Raw genomic sequence first — 16817 nt, forward strand, 5'->3', positions numbered from 1 at the left:
CCCTGATGCCTGCAACTGGTAGAAGTACAGACAAAGTGATTTTGAGAAAAATACGGAAAAAGCTTTTGGGTTGAAGAACGGCTGAAAAAGGCTTGGAGCTGGGAAAGAAGTATCTTCTTTAGTTTATTCCACTGTATTCTGGATCACTTTGCTTGTAAGTAAAAGATTGCATCAGAAATACCTGACCAGAAATACCATCTTTGATGCATAAGTTAGAAATGTTCCTGACTTTCTGTGTTGTAAATCTGTTTTGACTTGGCTGAGTTACTACAGTTTTATAAACATTGTTCATTCATGCACAGTATTTCTTTTATAGCAAGCGGCTTTTACAAATTATCACTTGAAGTTTTATTGGCACTGTGCACATGCACTGAGCTGAAGCTGAATGGAACTCGACCACCTGATTTAAAAAATGAGAAGTAGGAACAGTCTCTAGATTTTCAAATTCATCTTTTAATTTTGCTTTTATCTGGAAGTACTTCAGTCAGATTTATGGTTCCACTCGCCCATAATGACCTGAAATATAGTAAAGGAGGCTTCCCCGCAATCTTAAGAGTCAGCTGCAATTTCATTTCCTTTGCTTTTCTGCTGCCTAAACAGAAAAGAAAAGCCCGCCTTTAGCCTTCCCTCCTCAGAAGGTAACATAACTTGCCAGCTCTGGAACAGGAAAAAAATGTCACTGAAGGCATCTCCTGGAGCTCCCCAGGGCCTCTTACAACCCTGCCTGGAAACTCTTTGCTATCCCCATGGCAGGTATCTGTCTCCAGTTCAAGGCAGTATTCTGCCCCTCCACTGCAGACTAGTGTACCTGAACAGAGCTGGGGAAGGAGGGTGGAGGGACGCCTTCCTAAGCCACAGCAGTCACAGGGTAGAAAAAGCTGAGAATGTGGAAGTAAATGGACATTTAGTATGTGTGTAATTGCACAGTTCTCACAATATCTCAGAAAAAGATCCTTTGAGAGGATTGTTATTTCTATACTTGTAGATGTGTTACTGCACTCCAATTTGTAGCAACCCATATCCTGGGAAAGAATACTATTTTGCAAATGACTTCTTAGCTGTTAAAAGAAAATATTAGAACAAATAATGCTGTTTCATCCCAGCAGCCAACAAATTGGTAACACAGGTCAATTTAATTTTACTGCAGATAATAGTATAATTTAGCCATTTCTTTGCTATGAAACAGTATGGGTCTTTAAACCCTGCATGCCAGCTTGGACCTTATTTTCTGTGAATGAAGCATACTTTTTGAAATGTTTTTGTAAAAGTGCTCTCTTCTGTTCTTTACTGAGGTGCCCAAGTCTACTAATTTGTGAAACTATGAAACTCTTGATACAATCGCAACCTGCTCTGTTAGCAGTAGTAGGCTTCTTTTCAGTGCTCATCTTGATCTCCACTGTCTGTTAAGAGTATGAACTCCTATGTCAATGAACTAGGTCTGAACATCCTACATGAGAAGTAATTGTATTTTTTGGCCAACGTGCTCTTAAGGCTAGGTTAAAAATTAGTGAAAATCATGATTTTAAGAAGCATACCACTGATGAAAGCCAGCTAAGAATTTGGCCCACAAAAGACTGTATAAAGGAGATCTGTATTTCTGAAATCCACATGAAAAAATATCAAGTTAGTTCAAAATGTTATGATATTTCATTTATTAATCATTGATCTACTGTTAAAAGCTAAAATTTTAATACAATGGCTGTTGAATATTCACTTTTAATACTGCAGAGGAGAGTGTCTTTAAAAGAAGAGTCATGGGCTGAATTTACTTAGGTGGTAGAACAAAAATTTCTGCCATAATCTGGCAGCCTCAGAAAAGGAAATTCTGGATCAACAAATCAAGCACAGGGCAGTTATGAACCACCAGTATGATGCAGTCAGGAGCAAATTTTGACTGAAACTTAGAAGAGGGTTCTGACTATCAGTCATCAGGCTTTGAAACAACCTTTCAACAAAGAGAGTGGGAGCAAGTAATCTAATGACTTTCAGATACCACTTGGATGACTCCATGAAATGACTATAAGATGCCATTGCCTGTGGTTGCCTGGAATTGATAACTCAGAAGGTCTCTTCCTGTTCTGTGTTTGTATACAGACTGACAGCTCTTGCTTAGTCTGGCAAATTGCTTATTAGGAATTTACATTTATGTAAAGGAAAACCAAGGGAAATGTTGGTTTGCTACTCAACAAAGAGGGGAATCCATAGACTCATAATACAGTAAAAACAATTTAATACCTCTTTTGCATTAGCCTTCACAAAAAGATCAAATGCAAGCAGACACAATTAATACCAGCAAAAAGGGATAAGATCTCACTCTGTAATAGGAAGACGAAAGGTTACATAGTGCTTAAATAACATAGATATTCTCAGATCATCTGTGCTGATAAACTTTATTCATCTTAGGGGACTTAGCTGATTAAAATAGACTCAGAAGGCTTAGTAGTCTTTGAAAAATTATGGAGGACAGATGAGATGCTGGAGGACTGAAAAAGAGCAAATGGATTGCTATTTTTAAAAGGGAAAAAAAGAATAGTCTGGTCTACTTAGTTTCAATCTCTCTATCCTAACTCCAACACTGTTCAATAATGGAAAAGAAGGTGCGCTTATTAAATTTGCAGACACCACAAAGCTGGAGAGACTGTAAATATCTTGGGGAGCGGGATTAAAATTCAGTTATGTGTCTTACAGATTGAAGAGTGGTCTGGAAAAGAAAGGATGACTTTGCAATAGGGAGAGGTGAAAAGTATTACAGACAGGCAGGTATACCCAACTGCACAAGTATGGAAGGGGATCAATTAATTAGGTAGTAATTATTCAGAAAAGGATCTCAGGGCTAAAGTGGAAAGTGATGAGTTAGCAATGAATATGCCAACAACCTTACACCGTGAAAAAGGCAAATGACAGGACTGGGATATATGAACAACAGTACAACTGACAAGATAGCGGGCATTTTCCTTATGTTCTTTTCAGAATCAGTGACGGCTCAAGCAAGATCATGTGTTCAGTTTTTAGTGCCGTACACCAAGCAAAGGGATCTGTTTGGAAATATTTCAGAATACAAAGACTGATCTAGAAAATGTTCTCTATGAGAAAAGATTGAAAAGATTTGGATTCTTTAGCCAAAAAAAAAGAGGGGGTGGGGGGAGGGGCTGAAGAGGGATTTTATAAATAGAAAAGGCTGTTGCAAACAAGACAAAAGAAACCCTATTCTTCATATCATATGAAGAATACAACCAGAGATAATGCAGTTAAATTGCAGTAAGAAAGGTTTTGTTCAGGCATCAGGAAAAAAGAAATTCTATTGGAAAGGATTAGGAACAGACTGTGCAGGATGATTGTGGAGTTTGCAGTATTGGAGGTCAACTATGAAGATATCTATCAAGAATGACAAGGATAAGGCTGATGCTGTTTTGGACAACAGGGATGGACTAGATGACCTCCTGAGGTCCCTTTTAACTTTGCCTTTCTGTGATTAATAATAGAAGATGCTGAATATGGTTTGAGTAATTTACAAAGAAACACTGGGACTCTTTAAGAATTAGAAAATCGGAAAAGCACTTTGTTATTTTTAAGTTTTCTGTTCATAGAGTCCAACCAAATCCAAATAGCTTTATTCTTCCAACAGACATACAAAGAAAATATTTCACAATATATTTCCAAGTAATTACACAAGATATATAAAAAGTTCCAATACTCCTATGATAGCTGAAGAAAAGATGATTTTGCTCAGACAGTATCATTGGGTCTAATTCAGTGTGGACAGAAAAGCTGACACGAGTATGAATTTGGAAGAAGAAAAATTCAGTCTGTACAGACCTAATAGTAGGCCTTCATGTTGGCTGGTCTAAAGAAATGTCAATTTTTTAAACAAGTAAACTGACACATTAAGTGAAATGGCTAAAATAGTATTTTAGGCTGCCTGTACTATTTCTTACTTTTTTTTTTTTCTCAGAACATTTCATTTGCAAAAAATAAAATGGATTAGTTCTTAATAACCTGAAATCAAAATACTTATGTAGACTTACAAGATATATATGATCTTACTTCTGTAGAAGTCAGTCAGTTCTATGTTTGAGAAAGCCTTCAGTGACCTGGAGGCTCCCAGAGGCAGAACAGATACCAGGATTGTCCACACAGGGAAGTTACCATTAGTTAGGTAAAGTGCAAGTTTACAGTGCATTAGGCTCACTGAAGTAGTCCCATGTGTGGACACTCCTAAGTGCAAGGGACCATTTTCTACTTTGAGGCTAGACTGACAGATGGATGGACAGACAGAATGTATACAGATGAATCTCATTTCATTAGTCAGCCAAGCTAAAAACAACTGGAATGAAAGTACAGTGACTGGATTCCTAGTTGCCAGAGATCAAGGGCAATATGCAGTGATCAGGAACCACTTCTCTCAAATCAAAATAGAAAGAAAATAGTTATTTTTTCTGGTGTTAAAAGATTTAATGAACCGCTGATTAGTGTCACTCCTTGTTAAATCAATAAGGAAAATACTGAATCACTTTACCATTGCTCACTTGTATTAGTAAATTGTGCACTCAGGCATTCATGGACTAGTGATGGAACACTAAAGGGATTTTCTGAGACTTTTTTGCAAGCACAAAATTTAACACATGTATAGTTAGCAATGTTCAGTCGTCTTTTAAGTGTCTTTCCTATTTCCCATAAAGGAAAAGAGCCTTACAAGTAGTGCTTTTTGCTTCCTAACAAACAAACTCCAATCTCTTATTCACTGGGTTCAACAGAAGCAGTGTTTAAAAAGAGTTTTAGCTATTAGAGGACCAGATATTAGCAAAGCTATTCACTTCATTTAAATTCAACATGGATATTAATGCATTTCCAATAAATGAATTACACCATGTAGCTTCAGTAAACCAAGCACAGGGCTGTTTTTTTTTGATGGCATATTAGGGTTACAGTCACAAATGGCTGTTATGGGTTTTCAAATATCATGAAGGAAAATTATCATAGCAGGAAAGCAGTAAACCCATAAATTGCTAGAAGTTAGCACAGAGCGTTGCTTCAGCAGGTTGGGCGTTATGCCCAATGAGACTGAGTGGCACAGAAATCTACTGCTTCTGATACGTGCTGGCAGCTGAGGGGTTTAAGAGAGGCTTTTGAATGCAGCAAGGGGGAAGGCTTGTGCAGGGAGAGGGGATGGGTTGCATGGACCTACTAAGGGCACTGACGCAGGGGATGTAATGAGTTACAGATATGCTTCAGCTCCTTCTCTCAGGGTGACTTTTACTGCTCACTTCCTCACTATCCTGCCCCTTCCCTTTCTCCTGCCACAACAGAAATTCACACTTGCTCCACAGGAAAATCATCTTCTCTCAAAGTCCTTGCAGAAAATTGCTCCTGCCACACATGCCTTCTTCCAGAGTCAGTTTCTTTGAACTCCAGTTAAAATTCATAGATTCTGTAATCAGCAAAATCTGCTTCAAATCAAAATCTTCCCTAGATCCTAGATTTCTCTACACCTGGATTTTGTGTGCTTGATACATACGGTCTAGATATTTAATAGATCTTTTGGTACCTTTCCAATCATGCCGAGACTCTGCATAACCAGCCTCTGCATCTCACCCTTTCTGTACCACACCTTCCCAGGCAATTATTTCTCCTTACTGTTTTTCAAGTCCCTTCTTTCCCAGCTGGCAAAGTTCATATCTTTCATGAAGAAAATGCCTTTTCTTCTTCCCATCTGCATGACTGCATAGTCATTTTTAATCAAGTATATCAGATCTTCCAATTCTCAATTAAATGAAATAATCACTACTGCTAAGAATGCTCCCTGAAAGTTTAGAAATCATCAGGCACAGTATATGCAAGTTCTCATGTTACCTGCAGACAAACAGATATGTCACAAAACAAGCTTAAGACCTGTCTTTGCCTTGCTCATGAAATACTTTTGTACCTCCGTGGTTTCTTGCTTTTAGGTGCTAGAAAAATGTGAGAAGCTTTACTGACTTCAGTTGATAAATCTGCATTTAGGAAAATGTAGATTCAGAAATTTGAATGTGTCACATTTTCCACAAGTACATAATTTTCCCATATCCATGATCTCAGTGGCTCATTTTTCATGGGTAGTTTTCATTAAATAAACATGTTTCAGCTTTCTTTCTACATTTATTTCCAATTTTCCACGTTTCTATATCATTGTATTAGTAATGATAAATCACTAATATAATGGAATGAACGATGTTTTTGTTAAAAATGCATTGCTTTCACCTCTATGAAGAAATTTCATATTCTAAAGAATGTGAATAGACCTAAAAAAACATATTAAAAATACCATTTAAAGCATGGAACTTGGAGTACAGAAGGAGAATTCAACCTCTCTTTTCTTTTTGAAAAACTAATGCATTTAATCAAAGGTTTAATTCTTTCTAAAGCTTCAATTTTCCCAACTTTTTAGAGCACAGTGTTAGAGCTGAAATGCTGTAAGCTAGTGCTTTACGAAATTCCATTGACACAGCAGCCAGTTAAAATAATGTCCTTTCACTTAACCACATTTAACTGAGATAAAGCAACACAAGATTTAATAGCTTCCAGCAGTGCCCAGTGATGGAGTGGCTAGCCCAGATTGCAACAAAAGGTCACAGGTTCATTCAAAGGGCATGGTGCACATAAACCCTCTCACATGGTAACAGGCCAAAAGTAGATTTGATTTGACTAAATGCAACTACACTGGAGTTATGGTTGATTATATCAGCCTTGGATTTAGCTGAGAGCTAGAATAACAGGAAGAGACCATGTACGATCTACTCCAACAGTTTGCAGCAATCCTACTTTAGCCCATGAATGAAGACCAGAATACAGTAGACGTCAGCAATATTCTTCTTCCAGAGACACGTTGGAAGCAGTTATTTAGCAAAAATTAATTATGAGTGGAAATAACTTTAAAAGCTTATAACTAGAAAATGATGTAGGCATGATTTCACTCAGAGGTATCTCAATATCATGTCCAAAACGAAGGAAGTAATAAGATAAAAGGTGTAAGGTCACAATGTTAAATACTATCACTGATTGTCAAGATATATTATGTAACCAAAATATTGCGACTGGCCACACTCTCCACTATTTTAGGGCCAATGATGAGGAGGTAAGAACAAATGGGTAAATCACGATTACAGGGCTCAGCAATTCCTTACAATGCTCAGATTTTTGCCTATGCGATGAATATTTCAGATACATCCTGTGATCTTTACATTCTTCACTGACAAGGAGACAAGATGCATTTTGCATCTGCTAAAGACTTCTGATTGGCACATATGTTGAAAGACTGGCCCAAGATTGAAAGACAGAGTGTTCTTCAAAAGCTGTAGCCATGAAATATTTATTCTTTTCTCTTTCATAGAAATGCATTTGATGACTATATGACATAAAGTGCCACTAATAGCTCTGGACAAAATTATATGGCTCTAAAGACTATTAAACTATTATTCTTGGAGGGTGGAAAAGGTTTTATTTGACACATATGATCACAATCGTATTAGCAAGATTTTGTTTACAACCTACCCTGAAAAAAATGTGGTACATTATCAAGTGCTTTTTGCACTGGCAAATTCAAATCTGACAATCACAAATGGCAACAATGATATTGGTGATATATTTAGTAGGTACTTTATCTCACAATCTTTTGAATGGGCTGTTTATTAATTTTTAAAAACTTTAAGTATTCAACTAAGGGCAAGTGAATACTAATGACGCTTCAAAATATGTTTTGTTTGTATCTAAGTGTATATATTTTATAGAGTAAGTCATAGGCACATGAATCTCCAAATGTTATTTAAATCTCTGAAGTCAACTGAAAAGCAAAGACACTCATACATACATAATGTCTAGCATGACAACCTGAAAATTATGTGAAAACAAAAAGGCTCCTTTGTAAGTCTAACTAAAATTTTCTGATACAAAGACTTAGAAGGCATTGCTGCATCATAGAAATCATTATATTATGAATTTTACATGAAAATTTGTAGGACCCTTGTATCTGCAAACATTATAAAATACTAAAAACCTTATAAAAACTTAGAAACCTGATAAAATACTAAAATACTAACAAGCCAAATGAATACAGTTATCATCCCGTAAACCACATTATCTCAATATCCATTTACAATGATGTGTTTCATAAACCTCCCACTACTGCAAATCCCTCAGTTGTATTTGCCATTGAATTGCCTGTTTCTCATTATCAGTGGCTGAAGAAATGCAATATAGTCATGCAACATTTTCTAAAGTGGACTAAAAATACATTCTTGAGAATTCAGTTTATCTTTCCCTTCCGAAGGGGTGACTGCTGTGTTAAATACTTTCTTTTGCCAGAGCAGCCAGAAGAAGGGTGAAAAAAAATCAAGCCAAAATAAATAAGCAGTGGCATCATGCCGAAATCAATCACAGACATTACCTTTTAAATAGTGAGTTGAAACTAGCAGACTGTAGTTTAATAGTCACATGAAGAATTTTTGTTTTTGAGAGTCACTTTGCTTAAAAGACCTTTTAATATACTATAGGCAGTTGTTCAAACTTTGCATGTTGAGTGAAGTATACTGCTAATTATGCATATATGCACCCTCTTGAAAAAAAATAGAGGTCTGCATGAGTCTGCAATTTTAAAATAGTATGCAACCAGGAAAGGCTACACTACAACATGAAGTGACAGCAAATATTGCTTCCTCTTGATTCAGATGTCCTCTGAATAGGCTGCTAGATTTGTTGTGAATATTTTGTGAAAGGGACAACACTCACTACTGGAATTTGGCACATACTTTTCTCCTTTCAAAATGCTAGGAATCTGTTTTAGGTTATTAAGATTTCAGTCTAATGATTCTTACATAGTTTAATATTCATATTTGAGCAGTAAACATGGATTGTTATTTGTTTCTATAGACTGGAAATACGTTTTGATAAGCAGTATAACCATAAAGTTTGACATATGTATCTTAAGTTGCTTTGCTATTCTAATGTAAACTGAATAGCATATTTCAACCAGCATATTTTTTAGGCAGAACAATAAAACCAACTATTTTCATCTTGCAAGGGTCTTGTAACAGTGTGTAAATGTCTTGAACAATAAAGCCTTAGTATGCCTGTGAATAGCTGTTTGCAACCTTGGAAGGCAAAAGACATGGTGAAAAGGATGGACAGGAGAGTCTGTTCAGGAAGTCCCCTGCGAGTGAGTGGTAGGGAATGTGTGTTGATCCTTATGCTTCTTTTCTTTTCTTTCCTTTTTTTTTTTTTAAGAGCAAAAATGAATTAACAGAATCTGTTAGCAAGCTAAAACAGTGTGGCTAGCAGGATCATCAGCATCTTGGATAAGGTCTTGCTACCCAGCTGGACAGGAGACCAAGCCATGAAACTTGAGAATTGCAAACTGTGAGTGAGGTTTTACTGCTAGAGGTAGGAAGTGGCCAGCTGGCCTAGCACTTGCTTCACCAAGAAACCAAACAGAAGAGTAAACAGTTGTGGTTCCATGGTGGGGATGGAGTAATTAGATATTGTATGTTGCAGTGTTTCCCTGCTGTTCTTTTTGTTTCTACTTTCAGTAAAGTACTCTTGGCTAAGCCATCTGATTCATATTTGCAAGGAGAGAAAATTAGCTGACTGAGCAACAAAAAGACTATTTTAATTTTCCCAATTTTCTGTGTGGGAGTTTGAGTTGCTGTTTATTACTCCTGAAATTTGAGACTGGCTGTTGTTGCTGCTGCTAATCATGCAGCTAAGCGGGTGACAGGGCTAGTCCGAATGCTGGTCGTGAATGATTGCTCATGAACAACCAGGTGAAATTCAGGTAGCTGTATCAATGGTAAACCCATGCAAGTACCTGAAAATACCTATGTAACAAGTAGTGTCCATTGAGGACAGTATGCTACAGCATGACTTCTGGTGGCTGTTTCCTTTTTTACATATAAACACACGCTATAATGTCTCATTTGAGAATTATCTCATGGAGTTTAAGGTATGTATACTGTAGCACATTTTCAACTGCATCAATTCTTTACTTTTTTACCAAATGGAATTCTCTGACAAATATCAAGGTTTGTAAACCTCTATAATACTCTTAAATCCACTTGTATCTCTAGCTACCTATCATTTATTTAGTTGGTCACTGGTTTAGGATGTTATAGAATTTGCATGAGAAAAACATAGTACATCTATATATTATAAAAATCTAAATATATGTACTACTAATAGATGGTTATCATGTAACATGTAATATCTAATTTATTGATGTTGGAAATTGCTATGATATGTAGTATATATTATAACTAGTTGTGGTTTAACCCCAGCCAGCAGCTACGCACCACGCAGCCGCTCCCTCACTCCCCCCTGCTCCCAGTGGGATGGGGAGGAGAATCGGGAAAAAAGGTAAAACTTGTGGGTTGAGATAAGAACAGTTTAATAAGTAAAGTAAAACATAATACTAACAATAATAATAATGAAATAGAATAATAATAATTGTAATGAAAAGGAATATTAAAAAAAAAAGAAGAGGGGAAAAAAAAGAAATAAAAAAGGAAAAAAAAACCCCAGTGATGCACAATGCAATTGCTCACCACCTGCTGGCCGATGCCTGAGCAGCGATCAGCCTCTCCCGGCCAACTCCCCCCTGTTTATATACTGGGCATGAAGTTCCATGGTGTGGAATACCCCTTTGGCTAGTTCGGGTCAGCTGCCCCGGCTATGCTCCCTCCCGGCTTCTTGCACACCTGCTTGCTGGCAGAGCATGGGAAACTGAAAAGTCCTTGGCTTAAGATAAGCGCTACTTAGCAACAACTAAAACATCAGAGTGTTATCAACATCATTCTCACACTACATCCAAAACACAGCACTGTACCAGCTACTAAGAAGAAAATTAACTCTATCCCAGCTGAAACCAGGACACTAGTACACACTACTTTTTAGATTTCCGGGTTCATGTTCAGCACTTCAACTATCCTTTTTTATTCAATTTCTTATATTGCTTCAGTTCTATTTATTTTGGCAGAGGAGCAATGTAAGTGACATTGCAAAGACTCCAAAGTCAATTGAAGATTTTCACTCCCATTGCGATAACTGATCAGACATTGTTACATTGCTCAGATGATTAATTTCTGTGATAGCTTCAGGATTCACAGGTGGCAGCAGAACCACAGTACTGGTGAAAACATCTGGATTAAACAAAAAAGAAAATAAAGAAATTCTACTTCACAGTAGCATGCTTTAGGCTTATAGCAAATGGGATCAAGCATTTTACCCAAGTTTTACTCAATTTTACAAAATGACTCTTTACCTTGGATAGGGAACATTATGCTTCCTACTCGTGTCAAACATTCTGTATTGCTTGACTCACACACTCTTCTTTTCTAGACATCTTTCCTGATGTTTGTTTTGGACTGCGTGATGGATGAAAGCCACATGGCAGAAACTTGATCCAGGGAAGTAGATGTTGTGCTCACTGATGTAGGAGGCACTTCATAGCAGCCAAAGAAATCTACTACCATATGTATTAAGGGGGCATTGCTTCAGCTGTTGTCAAAGGCTATGTGTATCATCAGCAATTAAAACAGCCCAACAGAAGGAAAACTGCAAAGTCAAACTGTTGGTGCTCAGGTCCTAATGTGAGCATTAGGCATTTCATGGAAGAGGCAGTTTTCAGGACTAGTGGTAGACTAGTTCCATGGACTGAATGTCCATTACAGTAGGGGTGCCTCAAGTGCACTTTGGTGCATCTTCCATTAATTAATGCATTTCAGGCATTCTGAATATGAACCAAGTCTGAACAGCGGGCGGGACTGATCAGAAGACTTAATTCAAAAGCACACAGCCTGATCTCAACAAAAGCACTAATATAGAGGCCCTCAAAGAAGACTATAATCTCATGGTCTCCTTTAATTTTCGCACTTGGTTTGCAAGAATAAGAATACTTTTTTTCTTCTTTATGATATTATGCCTAAAAATCTCTATATAGTCTTTGCTTGAATCATCTATCTATGATTACCTCTGGACTGCACGACTGAAAATTTCTTCCTGGGTCTAGTCGGAATACCAGACTGAACGTACTAATAAAGTGCAGCTGCTTGATTTCTGAGTAGCTTGATGGAGACTAGCCAGAATGCAGGAAACCACTGGTCACTTCCAGGTGAAATTAATTTTTCAAGACCTGATTCACATTTCATTCAGGTCAACAAAAGGTCTCTAGCAAGACTTAAATAGGCATATTTAATTACCAAAAATGTTCATTTTTCACCCAGTTCACCTCTTTGGCTCACTCAAAACACTGGAACAAGCTCTGTAGGAGAGAAATGCCTGTGCTATTGTATGCATACTCCATTTGACATACCAGAACAGTGTGCTCCACAATCCATTCTTGGGCATCCTCCTTCCTGAGGTCTTCTAGCCACAGGCAATGAGAGGGCCATGTGTTTTTCACAACCATCTTACATTTCATTTCTCATTATGTGACAAAATGCACATTCAGCACATAATTGTCCTATAAGATGTGTGCACCAGATCACACAATGATAGGGGACAGGATTATGACCAAGCAAAGGTGGGGCTGTACTTGTCTAGGAGATCAACAGCAGAGAATAGGAAGGTAAAACTCTTCCAGTAAGTCACCTATCTGTGGAGTCCTCTCTCCTAAAATTCTATTTTTGAGTCATGATAGTCATATTTACAAGAAGATTGCAAGGTTCTTTGTTTCTTTTGCTGGCTGTGCTTATGAAGCCAGAAACACTGTGCCAGTAGCCAAATTTTTGTCTCCTTCTGTGATGAAGGACTTTCTTCTTTCTTTTCCTTCTTTCTTCTCTTGCCTTTCTTGTTTAAAGCCAGTAAATAACACACCACCAGCCACGCGAAAGGCACATGCAAATTAAAAGGGATGCATCCAATGGTATGATTATATACACTTTTTGCTTTGGGAAAAAACTATTATTGCTTACTTTGTAAAGGACATGCTCTTCATAATATCTAATTAACATTTTCCCCTTTCATGGAGGAATAATGGGTTGTAATTTAAGTCTCAGTCAATATTTATTGTGATTGGTACTATATTAGTGATAAAATCAGTAAGTCATCTCTTTTAAAGACAGCTACCCTTTCTGAAATATTTGAGTTCCTTCTACATGAAATGAATAGTGACAACCAAGTCCCTAGTGGATTGCAAAGAGCCTCCAGAATTTCCTCCAGTCCCTTAAAGACTTCTTATTTTCCTTTCTTTCCTTTTTGGCAGGGATTTATTACGTGAAAAGAGTTGTCATGATATCACAACTGTGTTTATGATGGAAATGTCTTTTCAAAGAAGATGTTCATAAAGCCCTAGACACATCCGTTGTTACCCAGACTTTTGTACTTTCTATAGACAGATCCCCTTGATTATGGACCCTTTATTCTCACTTGGGATTTAATAATCTGTTTTGTTTTACAGGAGAGCAACAAGAATGGGGTTATGTACATCAAAATTAATTCTCGTAATTTAGCTAAGAATTAATCCTTTAATTGCTTTGAAGATTACTTTGAAGATCAAAGCCTCAGACTGACATCGGAAGCTTACTGAAAAGCCAGTAGAAGACATAAGCATGGGCTTTATGTGCACAGATGCAATGGAGAAAGTGCTCCAATATCTTCTGTATCTGTCTATGACTATACACTAAGACTCTGATACAGTGAGTTTCAGTAATCCAATTCAAGGATAATAGATGGATAGCTCAGAATGGCCAGTTCTTCATCCAGAAATAGGAGAGACATTTTCTAGCAAGTTGGAAGGAAAAGGAACCACTTTGAGATCTGTAAGAACCTCATTATTAAAGTGTAGTAAAAGTCCAATTAAACCTTGAAATGAATAGGGATTTTATCTAACTCTTAAAGCATTTTCCTTTCTGATTGGCATCACTTTTCTCTTCCCTGATTTCAACTTGTGCTAGTGAATCTTTATGCAACAGCTGAGTTTTTCCTAAGTGTACTGGTATTTTGGGTTTCTCCATAGAAAATGAGACACATAATTGAGTTTCAGACAAAAAAACCCAAAACCAAACAGAAGTTTTCATTCCATGGTCTGTTCTCAGATTTGTTCTCACATGTTCTCAGAAACCTCCAAAGAGGCAAAACTTGGAATTGAATATATATAATTTTTGATGATTATAGATTTTCTGTGCCCAGTGTAATGAGCCAGATAGCTTATGACTGTTTATATTGCTGAACATTATAATGAACTGTTTCGCTGCCTTTCTTCCTCACTGTCAGATAGCAGGTTAGCCATGGAGCCAAAGGAGGGTTCAAAAAAAGGTGAGAACATACATGAAGAACAGAACCTACCTTCCCCCCTTGATCTATTCTTATGTTCCAACCCTCTAACTACACAGAAAGATTATACTGAGCTTCTTGGAAAAGAGCTACACCCCCAGAAGATTGCCAAAAAAGATATTTCGATTAAAATTTGTACTCTATTTATATTTAGGGAAGTTTGAAGACAAATTCATTTAAATAAGGAAGTCTTAATTCCAAAATTTTTCTATCATCTGTGTAAAAATGTTAGCTATACACACCAAAATGGAAGCTATGTATGAAACGAAACTTCATTACTTAAGACAAAATACCAATATTTTGTGGGGAAAGAGGACGGATAAGCTACTTATAGCTCTTTGCTCTAAGAAAATTGTATATGCTTGATTATATTTCTTCTTTCTTTGTATTTAAAAAATTGTAATAAAGAAAATTTTGTTTTCTTTATTTGTAATAAGTTTGAAGTAACTAGTATTAAGCAAAATTTCAATAAATTATTGAAATTATTTTTTATTTATAATAAACACAAAGCATATGAAAGTGGTTTAAACTGACTGGGAAATTGTTTATAAATAAGACTGACATTCAGTAAAACTATTACTTATTCATATTTCCACTAATGGAATTATGACAATTTTTAAAATTTCTTTGCTACTTGATTCATAATATCATACATATCATACTTGATATGTATGTTTCTCTTAATTAGTTCTTTCTTTTGCCCATCTGTTGTCTGCCATATCTATCTCATGGTAAATATGTAGGAAAGGTGTTGCGTCTTGCTGTGCAGCTGGAGAAGTTCCTAGCAGAGTAACATCCTCGTCTCTTGTGCATTTTCTGGACATCTTTTGTACCTTTTTATTAGTACAAACTGCTAAAGCGAAAGGAATTTTGACACCTGTTAAAGTGAGATAGCATCTTCTTCCTTAAAATAAAAAAAAAAAATTCTCCAAAGCTAATTCTGAAGATCAGCTGGAGAGGGTCCAGAGCAGCTGAATTCAAGTGACAAATAAGAAGAAAATGAGGCCTTAAGTCCCTCATCTCCCCCATTTAAAAGAAAATCTTTACATGGGGTATTTATTCATTGTTTCATATGTAGATAATCCTTTGCAAATGGTAAAGAACTAGAAATTAGAAAAATAGTAAGCCATAATACCACTGGGAGTCATTTACTTGGGCTTCACTTACCTAAAATTACTACAATTATTAAATGTGTTGGAAAGAAATAATGAAACACTACATCGTCTCTGCAAAGATGTACAAATTATATTTCCTGCTACAGAAATTGTTTGAGAGATATAAAAGACCATTATGTCATGATTCAGCAACAATTTACTTGCAATTTAATAGCAAATTAGATTCATACACTATCATTTATTGCCAATTGGATAGGAAAAAAATAAAAAGAGATTCTCTGTGTCCAGAGAGAGATTTTGCATTTGGCATTTGCTGGTTCTTAAATTAACATGTTTTGCCAATAATTTTCCTATGAGTATGTGGTAGCCTAGTGATCTTCTAACTACTCTGGGCTGCCTGAGGCCATGCAGTCTTTCAGTGTTTCCATTCATGCACAGCAGATGATGCCCAACAAGGGTGTAATGCTCTTTGGAAGAAGTTTTCTAGAAAGACCTGTGCCATACCAAAGAGCTTTTGATAAAACTTTGATTCATGCTGCAAACTGTGGACATTGATTTGAAATAAATTCTGACTGATGATCAGTCAGTGACCATTTCCATAATCATCATGCCATCAGTAATTTATCAAGGTAGTGTCCCTGATGTCATACAGCCTGGGTAACTGAGGGACAGAAGCACAAGCTGTGATTTTAAAATGTATTTCTAAAAACATTTAAAAATATTTCCAACAGTAAAATAATCTATATGATGCTCTAAGCAAATAAAGATCAGCCAGGACTGTAATACAGTACTTTTGACAAAAATTTTCCCTAGAAAAAGGTGACGATTTTATCCTTGGAACATTTAAATGAAAATTTTCTTATCAGATGGTTCAGCATAATTTGCCAGTATGCTCTGGAACAAAATACCTTGCTGGGTAAAGCAATCTGTCAAAGAAACTCATATTAACTCTACTAGACCCTTTAAAAATATATTTATTTCCTCTTTCTGTGTTATTAAATATCAACCATAGCTCAGTGATTTTTGGTTTGCTTCTTGTTTTGTTAGCACAGTAGAAAGACACCATATATAAAAGCATCTAGTATTTGAAAAATGTTCTATAATGACATGCCTTTTTCTATACACAAAACATTAACGACAAAATGAACTCTAAATTGCCACAGTTACCTTTATGTCAGGCATAAGTAAAAGGCTAAAACATATACATATACAACATGGATATGAACTAAGTCATGAAGTACTCTTTTTGGTATTCGCAACATCTAATTTATGCATTTAACTTTAGGTTTCTAAATTGGGAGTCAAGTTCTGCAGGCAGCCAGTGGAAAGAGACAGGCTGTGCCACCGTACAGCGCAGAGCATGAGCGCTTGACTCAGCTCCTAGAGCAGCCTCCCTCTCTCCACTGA

This window comes from Gymnogyps californianus, chromosome 4 (genome assembly GCF_018139145.2).
Source record: "Gymnogyps californianus isolate 813 chromosome 4, ASM1813914v2, whole genome shotgun sequence".
NCBI classification, from domain to species: domain Eukaryota; kingdom Metazoa; phylum Chordata; class Aves; order Accipitriformes; family Cathartidae; genus Gymnogyps; species Gymnogyps californianus.